Here is a 12,798-nt window from a genome sequence, read left to right as displayed (position 1 = left end):
TGACCCAGGTTAACTAACCCAATCAAGGACCTAATAGTCAATGAGATCCACCTGGTTCCGTACAATACAAACATACATTAGCAATTGTGACCTTGGTAGGGATCATCATAGACAGCTCAGCCACCAAGACACCCTCTCAAATAGCCTGCCTCCATGCCTTCCAATAGGAGCAGTATAGGAACATCTTGTCTAGGACAGAGAAATGGCAATGACATGAATAAGAGCAATTTCTGGTTGCATATCATGTAGTTTGCTATAATTGTTAATCGTATATTTTGTACAATTTCTGTATTAGAAAGTTATATTGATCATGTAGTTTATTATTAAAATATAATTTAGGAGTAGGAGTAAGCCATTCACTCCTTAAAAATGTTCTGCCATTTAAAATAATCATAGATAACCTGATTGTGGCGAAACTCCACTTTCTTGCTGATCCCAAATGACCTTTTATTTCCTTGTTAGTCAAGAATGTTTCTACCTCTGCCTCAAATAATGACACAGCTTTCACTCTGTTTAGGAAAGAAAGCTTCACAAGCTACTGATCCTCCTCATCTTCATCTTAAGATACAGAACCCTTATTTTTAAATGTATCCCCTCATTCTAGTCTGTCCAAGAACAGGAAACATCCTTCCAACATCCACTGTCAATTGACATGAGATAGCAACATTGTTACTGAGATGTGAGATTCAGGTGTCATCCATGTATTAAGTCCATACTTTCATAAGAAGCAGATGACATCATGAATGTTAAATCACATATGCATCCTTGGACTTTGGAGGCAGCAGTATATTAAAGGCAGTCCAATATAGAGTTTCCATTGAAGGATCAGTTGATTTGAAGCAATATGTTCCTGGACCGGTCCTTGAGCTTCCCTGTTACAATGTTAAGTATGTCTCCACTTGAATTCTCCTTATGATTCTCATACTCCATTACTTCAACAACTGTGGTGCTTCCACTGCCTCAGCATGAATGAATTTTGAAAGCTGCCAGGAAACTTTGCTCAAGCCTGAATACAAGCCTGAATAATGGTGGGGTTCAGCTTAGTTTCACTTCTGGATCTATATGTAAGTGAAAGTGAATGTGCCCTGTCTTTACCTAGAAATAACTTTATACTCTGATTCTGGTTGGTTTTGAGATTTTTTTAATGTAAACTGTCACATATATTTCACTGTAAGGTTGTGCATTTCTCTGTCTCTCTCACTTTCTCTCTCTCTGGCACAGGCTGTTGTATTTCTCTTCACAGACCTTAGCACATGTCTGTTGATATCATTGTTGTATCATTGTACATCCTCGACTCATTACAGCTACCCACAAATATAAAATCAAATTTATAAGAAAGCATTATCTTAAATTATTTCCTCAAATTATTTACATCCCCACCATCTCCAAGTTAAGCTATTGTGGTAGTTTTTCAGCTCTCCCTTGTTTCACTTGTCACTATTGATTGAAGATGATGGTCTTCCATTGGTTTGTTGATAGCAATATCATTCTGTGAAGTAACTGATGTCGCCTATTGTCAACTTTTCAGAGTTTGTGATTACCAAACTAATTTGTTCTTGCAATCTCACAATGATTAGAACTTTCTGTTTCTCCTGAATGTTCTGAACTGTGTTTGCATGAGATAGAATCATGGGTGTTCAATTTGTTGGAAAACTGTGCCTTCAGATTATTAGCTTCTATTTCATTCTGTAAGAATCCATTGTTTATAATTCAGGAAAACTGAATCTCAGTCTCTATTCTGAGTCATTCGCCCAGATCTTCTGGTAGGAAGATAATTGTTGTTGAAACATAGTTTAGAGTTGTGTGTTGGATCCATACATAAGGTTTGAGACTCGATTTCTTCAACTTCAGAGCAATGGCACACTCGATGACAGAGGATAACTATGCAAAGTGTTTAGAAGCCAACAAACTAAAGGTCCAAAGATATATAAGTTCGGTGGATTGACCATTGGAAATGCAGGGTTATGGGGGAGGGTAGGGGGCAGGATTGAGTAGGATGGTGATTACTTACCAGGCATACTGAGCCTCACCATAAGTAATGAGGGCACTTTAAAATCCCTTCTTGTATTTGGAAATTCATAACTCTTCAAGTGAATCCAATGTTGACTAATCATTTTCAAGAGTCAGTTCACATCCATTTCTTACCATAGCAATGGAGGCAAGCAAATGTGTATGACATTTGAGAAAAGGGGATAAAGGGTAGCTCGGAAAATACAGACCCACACTCTGTCACTGATATAATTTTGCAAAATTGATTGAACATCCTCTTGTGATAAAGCATGTTGAAGCTCACAGTATCATGGTAGATAGTCAACAAAGTGTAATTATTTACAGATGACTGTGGTTTACTGATCATTGAAAATTTGAACTCATATTAATTCAATCCAAGCCAATCTTCTGGAATTGCAAAGTAGCAAGACCAATAGAAAATAGCATTTTATTCCAAAAACATGCAATATTATGTACAAGAACAAAAAAAAAATCTACTCGCCAATATCTTTCAGTTCTGTAATCAAATTCTCACCAAATAGGTAAGAATCATACCCTGTGATTCATGTTAAAAACAGTCTTCAGTTGGGATTCCACATTCAACACATTATATCCAAAACAAACTGTGTTTTATTTTGGATTTCTGAAGACGAATCTTTGGTATTTCAACAAAAATGCCAGAATTATAGCTTACCAAACATTTGTTTGGCCCAATCCAGGGCTTTAGAAGTTGTAGGATCCTTTATTGGTGAGAGATAGAAATAAGATTAAAGTGATCCCAAGTTTGATTCTCTATTTGCACAATTTAGAGCAAGAAATGCATCCAGTGATACATTCTTGATCAAATATTTAGAGTAGAAATCATTTCTTCAAAACAGACAGAAAAATAAACTGACCATTTTTCATTAAGTTTGGAATGGACTGGTGGAAACTGACAGAAACAAATTCATGGTGCTGCCTGGCAATGACAAAGCTTGAGGTAGCCAAGCATACAAACTACAAAGATTATTGGTTTCCACGACAATAAATCAGCAATCTTTTGTGCCAAGGATAATCCCAGAATTGAATAAGCATCCACGTGAAATAGACACAGCACCATCACATGAAATCTTCAAAGTCCACTCCAAATTGTTCATATTTTTAATATTTTTTTGTATTATCAGGCCTATCATCTCAACAGGTCACACCGGTTTAGCTGGAGCTAAACATATAAGTGTTTCACAGAATGTGTACATTCTTTATGATGCCGATACAACTAAAACAGAAGCAAGAAGCAGTTAATAAGAATTTTAGAAGGACATGTCTGACTAACATGATTGAATTATTGAGGAAGGAAGGTTGATCAGGTACTGCAGCTGGTGAAGTTGATTTTAGCAAGGTTTTTGATAAGGTTCAACATGAACGGTTGATCAGAAATTTTAAAATCAATGTGATTCAAAACAAGGCTGCACACTGAATCCAAAAAGGTCTCAGAGGCAGGATGCTATGGTCAAAAGAATGTTATGGTCAGAGGACAGCACTGTGACTCCATGGATAGCACTGCTGCCTCACAGCACCAGGGACTTTGGTTCGATTCCAACCTCAGGCAACTGTGTGGAGTTTGCATGTTCTCCCTGACACAGTTTTCCTCTCGATGATTAGATTAAGATTAGATGAGATTCCCTACAGTGTGGAAACAGGCCCTTCAGCCCAACCAGTCCACATTGACCATCCGAAGAGTAACCCACCTAGACCCATTTCCCACTGACTACTTGACTTAACACTATGGGCAATTTAGCATGGCCACTTCACCTCACCTGCACATCTTTGGACTGTGGGAGGAAACCAAAGCACCTGGGGGAAACCCATGCAGACATGGGAAGAATGTGCAAACTCCACACAGATAGTCGCCTGAGGCTCGAATTGAACCTAGGTCCCTGATACTGTGAGGCAGCAGTGCTAATCACTGAGCCACTGTGCCACCTGGGTGGCTCTGCTTTCCTCCCACACTCCAAAGATATGCGGGTCAAGTGAACTGACCTTGCTAAATTGCCCATATTGTTCAGAGATGTGTAGGTTAGATGCATTAGTCAGGGATAAATATAGGATATTAGGGTAGGGGAATGGGTCTAGGTGGGTTAGTCTTTGGAGGGTCATTGTGGAATTGTTGGGCCAAATGGCCTGTTTCCACACTGCAGGGGCTCTATGATTCCATATACAAACAAAGTTATGTAACTAAAAGTTGTTTGCTATAGATTTCTACAGGCCTCAATACTATGTCCCTGCTTATGCGGTATAGATCAATAATTGAATGTGTTCTTAAGATATGCCAATGATACAAAACTTGGTTTTATGGTTGAAAATGAAGAAAAGGTCTGTAGATTGCAGGTGGATATCTAATCCATTAATGGAACAAGGACAAATTGAGTTCATTCCAGAAAAATATGAGGTAACTCATTTGAAGAAGGCTAACAAAGCAATGGCATACACAATAAGTAGTGGAATACTGAGATGTGTGGAGGAACAAAGAGACCATGGAGAACATATACACAGATTCCTGAAGATGGATGGGTATATAGATAAGGTAGTCAAGTTGTCATTGCAGGATATTTCTCTTTATTAGCCAAAGCCTGAATGTAAGAGTGTGAGGTTATGATTAAATTCTATAAAGAACTGGTTAGACCACAGTTGGAGCACTGTGTGTCATTCTCATCACTCCACTAGAGTAAAATAATCATTTTAGTAGACATGGTATAGAAGAGGTTTAAGAGGGTGTGGTCTGGAGTTTTAGTTTAATAATTGTAGTTATGAGGAAAGATTAGACAGACCAAGAGAGTTTTGATTGGAATCGAGAAGGTTGACAGAAGACAGAATTTGAGTGCGCAAAAGATGTGGACATTGCTGGTTAGGCCTGAAATTGTTGCCCATTTATAATTTCCTTTGAATTATGAGCTGTGTTCTTGAATTACTTCACTTCATGTGGTATAGGTATATACACCATACTGCTAGGCAGGGAGTTGCATGATTTTGACCCAGCAACACTGAAAAAATAACAACAAATTTCCAAGTCAAGATGGTGAATGAATTGGAGGAAATCTTGCAGGTGGTGGTGTTTCCAAGTATCTGCTACCCTGTCTTTCTAGATGGTAGCAGTTGTAGGTTGGGATAGTGCTGTCTAAGGGGCCTTACTGATGTGCTATAGTGAATCTTGTAGGTGATACACATAACTACTGATGCTCAGTGACAGTAAAGGGAATGAATGTTTAGTTAATGAATGAACTATTAATCAAATAATTTGTTTTGTCTTGGATGGTGTCAAGATTGTTGAGTATTTCTAGAAATGCACCCTGCCAGACAAGTAGAGAGCATTCTATCACACTCCTGACTTGTGCCTTGTAGATGCTGGATCAATTTTTGAGTCAGGAAATGAGTTGCTTACCTCAGAATGCATAGCCTCTGATTTGCTTTCATAGTTGAAATATTTATATGGTTGGTCCAGATCAGTTTATGATTATTCTAACACCCAGTATTTTGATACTGAGGTATTTAATGATGCCATTGAACAATTAAAGTAGATGGTGAGATTTGTATTTTTGGAAATGAGAACTGGTCAGCAGGAATTTTACATGCCATTTATCAGCACAGACATGAGTATTGGCGTCTTTTCAGCTCAGTTGAGTGAACATTTGGTTTGTACAAAGTAATACCAACTGCTGGTTCAATTTCTGCACCATCTGCAGTTACCATGAAGATCCTGAGTCCTCATTGGATACAAGAGGAATGGCAGCTCGGGCGTCATTGATGATGAGCTGGCTCAGAACTGATGGATATTCTTTAAGCAATATCATTCTTTTTTTCTGATTCTTAAACTATTCAATATGGCATCAGATCATGACAACAGTTGAAAGGATTTTCACTGCATTTTACTGTTTCTCTCATTGTAAAATACATGTGATATAAAATCATTCATTCATTCTTTTAAACTTACCCCTAGCTGAGTTTTTGGTAATCCTCAGGTGAAAGTCACTGTTGGACCTGCCTCTACTTTTAAAAGACATAAAGTGGCCAGAATTTAAAGAAAAGCCAGATTGAACTGCATATTTTTAAAATGGACAGAATGGCCAAAATGTAAAAAGTTGACTTCAGCAATAAAAATAATTGTGCCTTTCAGAAGGGGGTTATTCTGGGTCAAAAGGTATCATTATCTTAATGCAAGATTCCAAAGAATACAAAGACAGCAATAACAAAATCATAGATGAGTAATTTGAAGATTTATAGTCACAAAAAAAAACTTTGAACAATCACTAAACTCTAACAAATAATTAATTCCATCACTAAGGAAAGAATGTGTGTTCATCCACAAAAACAGCAGCTAAAGTTATCTCATAGAAATTAGCTGCTTCTTCAAAATTGTATACAACATGAACAGTTTCTAGTTAAAGGTTCTTTAAACTTCATTGTAATAGCAAATACAATAAACAATAAAATCCATTAGTCTGGAGAGATAAGCAAATCAGGGATATGATCAGAAGAGAACAGCAGTAACTTTGGAATACAACATAGCAAATTCCCAAGGCCAAGAGATTATAATAATTGTTAAAAGACTAAGGAAACTTAGGATCGCCCATTATTAATCAGGAGTTTTACACAATTGGTCCCACAGAAGGCAAGGGAAGGATACAGTAATCATGTTGCGTTTGATCATTGTAACAAAAAATGTACAAAAATACTGATTTTTACTGTAAAATCAAAGGATGTCATTGATCTCTCTTCTGATCTGAGCTGAAGATTAAGAGAACGATTATCTCTTCATGTCAAAGCGAGATTTGGGGAAGGTCCTTTGAGCCTTTCCCTGTAATACCTGAGTTTTGCTTGAATAAATGTCCACTGTGTGCCTGAATGCTGTCTGCCCCCAAAGTCCTTGTCCCTGCTCAGGGAGTTGGAGGGGGAGAGTCTCACTCCTACACTCACCATTCATCATCTTTCACTAAGGAGAGAATGGGCCTATGGTTGCTTTGCCTTGTTTGTCTATTTGGACACGAACTGTTTCAATGTTTGAGGAGTCATGAACTGTGCACAATCATTAGCGCATTTGCACACTTCTGTTCTTATTATGGAAAGGAAATCATCTCGAGGAATTTATGCAGCATGTTCAGATGATGGACTTGCTAAAACCTCAATATTTTACTTTGTGCTATGTATGACTCCATGATGGAGAGTTTTTCCTGATTCCCAATGAATACAGTTTTCCTAGGGCTCAATAATACTGCACTCAGTCAAATGCCATCTTGATATCAAAGGCATCCACCTCACCTCACCTCTGGAGTTTATAAGAACAAGGAACAGGAGTAGGCCATCTGGCCCTTTGAACTTGCATCATCATTCGATAAGATCATGGCTAGCTTTTCATGGCGTCAGCTCCATTTACCTGCCTTCTCACCAGAACCGATTGTTCCATTTTGTTCCATAAGGTCAGGAGACAAACTGACCATTGGTGAAGAGTTTATACATGCAGCTTGGTACCTCTGTCAATCACACATTCCTTTAGGTTGCTGTGGATTGAAAGACTAATGCAAGAACAAACAGCTGAGGTGATTTGTCTTACGTTTTGTGAACAGGAAATACAAAGTTTTTTTTACGTTGATGGGCATTGTCAGTGTTGCAGTTGTGCTGAAAAAGCTTGCCTCGTGTTGAAGTTAACTCTAGAGTACACATCTTCAGTACAATAGTTGGACTGTTGTCCAGGCCCTTAGCAGTTCCATTATCCTATGTCCTTTCAATTGCAATTTAGACAGAATAGATGGAAAAAAAAATTGATTTCTGTTGTTTGCTGAGTCCAGAACTGGGGGCACAAAATTTAGAGCAAGAGGGAAAGTTGTTTAAAGGAATTGAGTGGAACATTTTTCACAGAGAGATGGCTGGGAGTCTGGAACTCACTGCCTAAAATGGTGGAAGAGGCAATAAAGCTCATAGCATTTAAAAATCTAACTTGAGGTGCTGTAGATTAAAGACCATAAGAAATACGAACAGGGATGAGGCCATTTGGCCCTTCAAGTTTATTTCACCATGCAATAGAATTATGGCTGATTTGACATTTCTCACATCTAGTAGAAAATGTTGGGAAAAATGAAGATGTAGATGTAGGCTGGATGACTAGTCAATTAGGGACATAGAGTCATAGTCATAGGGATGTACAGCACGGAAACAGACCCTTCAGTCCAACTTCTGCATGCTGACCAGATATCCCAACCCGATCTAGTCCCACCGGCCCATATCTGTCCAAGCCCTTGGAGTAGCACGGTGGTTTAGTGGTTAGCACTGATACCTTAGAGTGCCAAAGTCCCAGGTTTGTTTCCATTCTCAGGTGACTGTCTGTGGGGAGTTTGCACATTCTCCCTGTGTCTGTGTGGGTTTCCTCCAGGTGCTCTGGCTTCCTCCCACAGTCCAAAGATGTGCAGGCCAGGTAAATTGGCCATGCTAAATTGCTCATATTGTTAGGTGTATTCGTCAGAGGGAAATGGGTCTGGGTGGATTACTCTTTGGAGAGTTGGTGTGGACTGGTTTGGCTGAAGGGTCTGTTTCCACACTGTAGGGAATCTAATCTATTCATAGATTAGATGCCTAGTCCAGATGCCTTTTAAACATTGCAATTGTACTAGCCTACACCATTTCCTCTGGCAGCTAATTCCATACGTGTACCACCCTCTGGATGAAAACGTTGCCCCTTAGGTCTCTTTTATATGTTTCCCTCTCACCCTAAAACTATGCCCTCTAGTTCTGGACTCCTCCACCCCAGGGAAAAGACTTTGTCTATTTATCCTATCCATGCCTCTCATGATTTTATAAACCTCTAAGGTCACCCCTCAGCCTCTGACGCTCCAGGGAAAACAGCCCAAACTATTCAAATCTCTCCCTTTAGCTCAAATCCTCCATCCTTGTAAATCTTTTCTGAACCCTTTCAAATTTTACAACATTTTTCCAGTAGGAAGGAGACCAGAATTGCCTGCAATATTCCAAAACTGGTCGAACTAATGTCCTGTACAGCCGCAACATGACCTCAGTACTCAGTACTCTGACCAATAAGGGAAAGCATACCAAATGCCTTCTTCACGATCCTATCTACCGGTGGCTCCACTTTCAAGGAGCTATGAACCTGCGCTCCAAGGTCCATTTGTTCAGCACACTCCCTAAGAGCTTACTATTAAGTTTATAAGTCCTGCTAAGATTTGCTTTCCCAAAGTGCAGCACCTTGCATTTATCTAAATTAAACTCCATCTGCCACTTCTCAGCCCATTGGCCGACCTGATCGAGATCCCATTGTTATCTGAGGTAACCTTCTTCGCTGTCCACTAAAACTCCAATTTTGGTGTCATCTGCAAACTTACTAACTCTCCTGACATGATAGACTTATGGTTTATTTCTGTGTGATGAACTTCTTTGATTCTACCAAGCATAAGTCTTGGGAGTGCAAACTAAATTTTCAAATCAATTGACCTTCCTTTGTGGAACAGGAAATTATAAACTTACAAGTGAGGCCTGGGGACATGCACCAGTAAAATGACAGCTGCTCCTATTTTTCCAATGAGTATCTCTCAGTGATTTTTTTCCTCTCTCTGTATTGCTCTTTGTATCACTGGCATTCCCTTAAAATTATTACTGTGTTTCTCTATCCTTGGGTGGTAACATTAATTGTAGCATGCACATCGATAGTAAAAATTCAAAGAACAGTGATGTGACAGACACCTTATTAGGATTCCTGGTTGTCAAGACTCTTCTGTCAGTTATATAGTAATTTTTACACATGTCTTTTCACCCAGATAAAGATTTGCATTTCAAAGCTTGACTTCACCTTCAAGAATCTAAGTTTACCTTTGCAAACTTATCATTGACATACTGTGCAAAATGAAGCTTTAATTGCAACCTGCTTTTTTTTTTGCATTGTTTATCTATTTTCCTTCTTACCCCTTTGGCTCATCTTTCCTCTCATACAGCCTTTCCTTTTTGCTTCATTCCAATACTTTCTTACTCCTCTGTCCATCATTTTTATCACAATTTAATTTAATTTCATTTCTCCCTCCCTCTTTTTCCTCCTTCGCATCTGGAAATGTAATAGTAGCACAATGCAAGAACTGAAATCAGTTTTCTATTCATGTGCCCTACACTGGCATCAACATTTTGAGGTCTTATAGCCTGGTGGTAATATCCCTACCGCTAGGGCAGAATCTTTGGGTTCTAATCTCATGTTAGTACTTGTTGGCCAGAAAGGTATGTCTATAACATGACCAGACATGTTGGTTACCAACACCAAAATCTTTCCAATATGTTATAGCATTTGCCAAGAATGGGGAAAGTTTCATGCAGAGGGCGACTGTAATTTGTCTGTAAAGCCAAAAAGGTAAGAAGGGCCAATCCAATGGAAATCAATGTCCCAACCTTGGAAGTGAGAAAGGTCAGGCAGAACGATTATGTGCTTCCTTTCCAGTAAAGTTCAATTTAAGCACAAATGCTCTTTGTATATAATATTATGAATACATGAAAATATATAAAACCTATCCTTGATGTTGACATGAAAACTGCTAAACATCTTGGTTAGCAGGAATAAGGATTATGGAATTAGATAAGACTGGCAGGCTTGGATGGCATTCACATAATTGAAGCTCTGGAAAGTGGGGCAGATCATCTGAAAGCTGCTTGCCATATTTGTAGCAGCTCATTAGAATCTGCGATTGTCACCTTAGACTGAAAAAAATGCTAAGCCCGCTCCAATTTTTAGAAAGGAGTACAGTGCAGATCTGGATAGTTATATGCCCACTAGCTCAATAACTGATTTAGGAAAGATGCTCAATACAATAATTCAATTGGACAATACCAATACATCGACAGAGACTGCCAGCCATATCAGGAATACCAACATGTTGTCCTATCTGCATTGTGTTATTTGAAGAATTTACTGGAGAATTAATGAATAAAACCCAGAAGTAATGTCGTCCTAGATTTTAAAATAATTTTCCTCAGACGAATTGTCTGGGAAGTCCTAGTGTTCTCCTGTCATGGAACAAAAACTGCTGGAAACCCCTGTAAGTGAAAATAGTGGATGATGGATTTGGATTGCCATTGTTTATTTCTGTTTTAAACATGACATGGGTATAAATGTGGAGGCAATGACTTGCTTCGAACAAACAAGCATAGATTGAGATTGCACGAGTATAAGTTGATTATGGATAGATTAACCCCAAGCCTTTGAAACTGCAGAGCTGTACATATAGCAGATCATTGGTGTTATGCACATATCTTTCAAGTATTAAAACTGGTAGCAAAAGAAAGAGAGCTGAAGTTGTAGTATTTTGAGGTCTTCTATATTTTCAACTGTACATCTCACATCCAACACAATTAGGCTCTTGTTAAGACCAAATTCTTGACATTTACTCATAACACTAATTATTTTCATGTCTCTAATGTTATAGATTTATGCACATATGACTAATTTTACATTTGCTTAGTTAAGTCTGATATGGGTTGATTATCTTTGAAGGATTTTCTAGCATGATGCCTATTTGCTTTTCTCTCTAAACTTGCTGCATAACAATACGATCATGCCACTAGATTTCCCTCATGTCTGATTCAGTGCCCATCTTATCATGGACCATTCTCAAAAAGTCCACTCCTCTGCCAATATACTAGAATTCGCTAACATCCTTTGAGCCTTTAAAAAGGTTGTTGCTTACACCTGAACAAGCAGTATCAGTACCAAATTGTCATGTACAATTACTGAGATTTGACATGGATGTGGCAGATTATGGTAATTTGATGTCCTACTTTGTGACTAGAGGCTTGGATGTCCTGCTGAATGGACTGTATTTCATCTTAAAGGTACAGGCTTTTCTGGCTTAGAATATATGCAGTAATACAACAAAAGCACATAGTAACATTCATCTCTGAAGGTGAAAATGTGGCAAAGCATTTGCTAAAGGGTCAAGGGTGCTATGGTTAATCTACAGGATGATTAATTAGAAGCTATGTATAATGTCTTGGTTGGATCTCAGCTGGAACACTTTTAAATTTGGCTTTCTTGCAGAGTACAGGATGTTGGTTATTGAAAAATAAACAGAGATTGTCCACAAGATTGATTTTCAGTTTAAAATATCTTAATTACTGAGAAATCCTCACAGAGCAGAATCTCTATAATTTCAGAAAGTGTGGACAAGGAGTGATTTGGTTGATGTTTGTAAAATGATGATGGGGTTTAAATTGTTGTGACTACAAGTTTGAGTAGGTTTAAGGTTTACATTCTCAAGTTATGCAAGGACTGAATTCAGTTGCTTGCAAAGATTATCCACTTTTCCAACCATGTAATTTTGTGAGGCAGATTGGATAGGTTAGTCAGTCTTTGCCTGTCTATTGTCTTCTTGTGTTAATACATTTTTTACTTAACAGGAAAACAAATTTGCTAGCCCTAGCCATGTATCTTTAGATTATCCACAGCATTACCATCTTGTCTCTGAGTTGCTCATCGAGATCGGGAAAGTGGACAGGTCAGTGTATCAGTGAAAGAAAGAATTTCTAAATAAAGGAATGAGAACATGTGTCAAAATGAGTCACCAGGGTATTTGTGTTTTTGGAAGATGCAGCAACTACAGGAAGGGAGAGGAGATCTAGAAAGGCTGCTCCCTAAGTCTTTTGCTCTTTTTGGTACCGAGATGACCTCCCCTCAGGACAAGAGGAAGGAGAAAGTTAGCACCATGTTCTTGCCCCTCAACAGAGGTGCAAAGTGGAGTTATGTAAACTATTCCAATGCTGTGGCACAGGCCAGGAGCAGTGGAAGCATTTGAA

The sequence above is a fragment of the Hemiscyllium ocellatum genome, chromosome 2 (genome assembly GCF_020745735.1).
Source record: "Hemiscyllium ocellatum isolate sHemOce1 chromosome 2, sHemOce1.pat.X.cur, whole genome shotgun sequence".
NCBI classification, from domain to species: Eukaryota; Metazoa; Chordata; class Chondrichthyes; order Orectolobiformes; family Hemiscylliidae; genus Hemiscyllium; species Hemiscyllium ocellatum.
Note: the sequence above shows the minus strand (reverse complement) of the source record.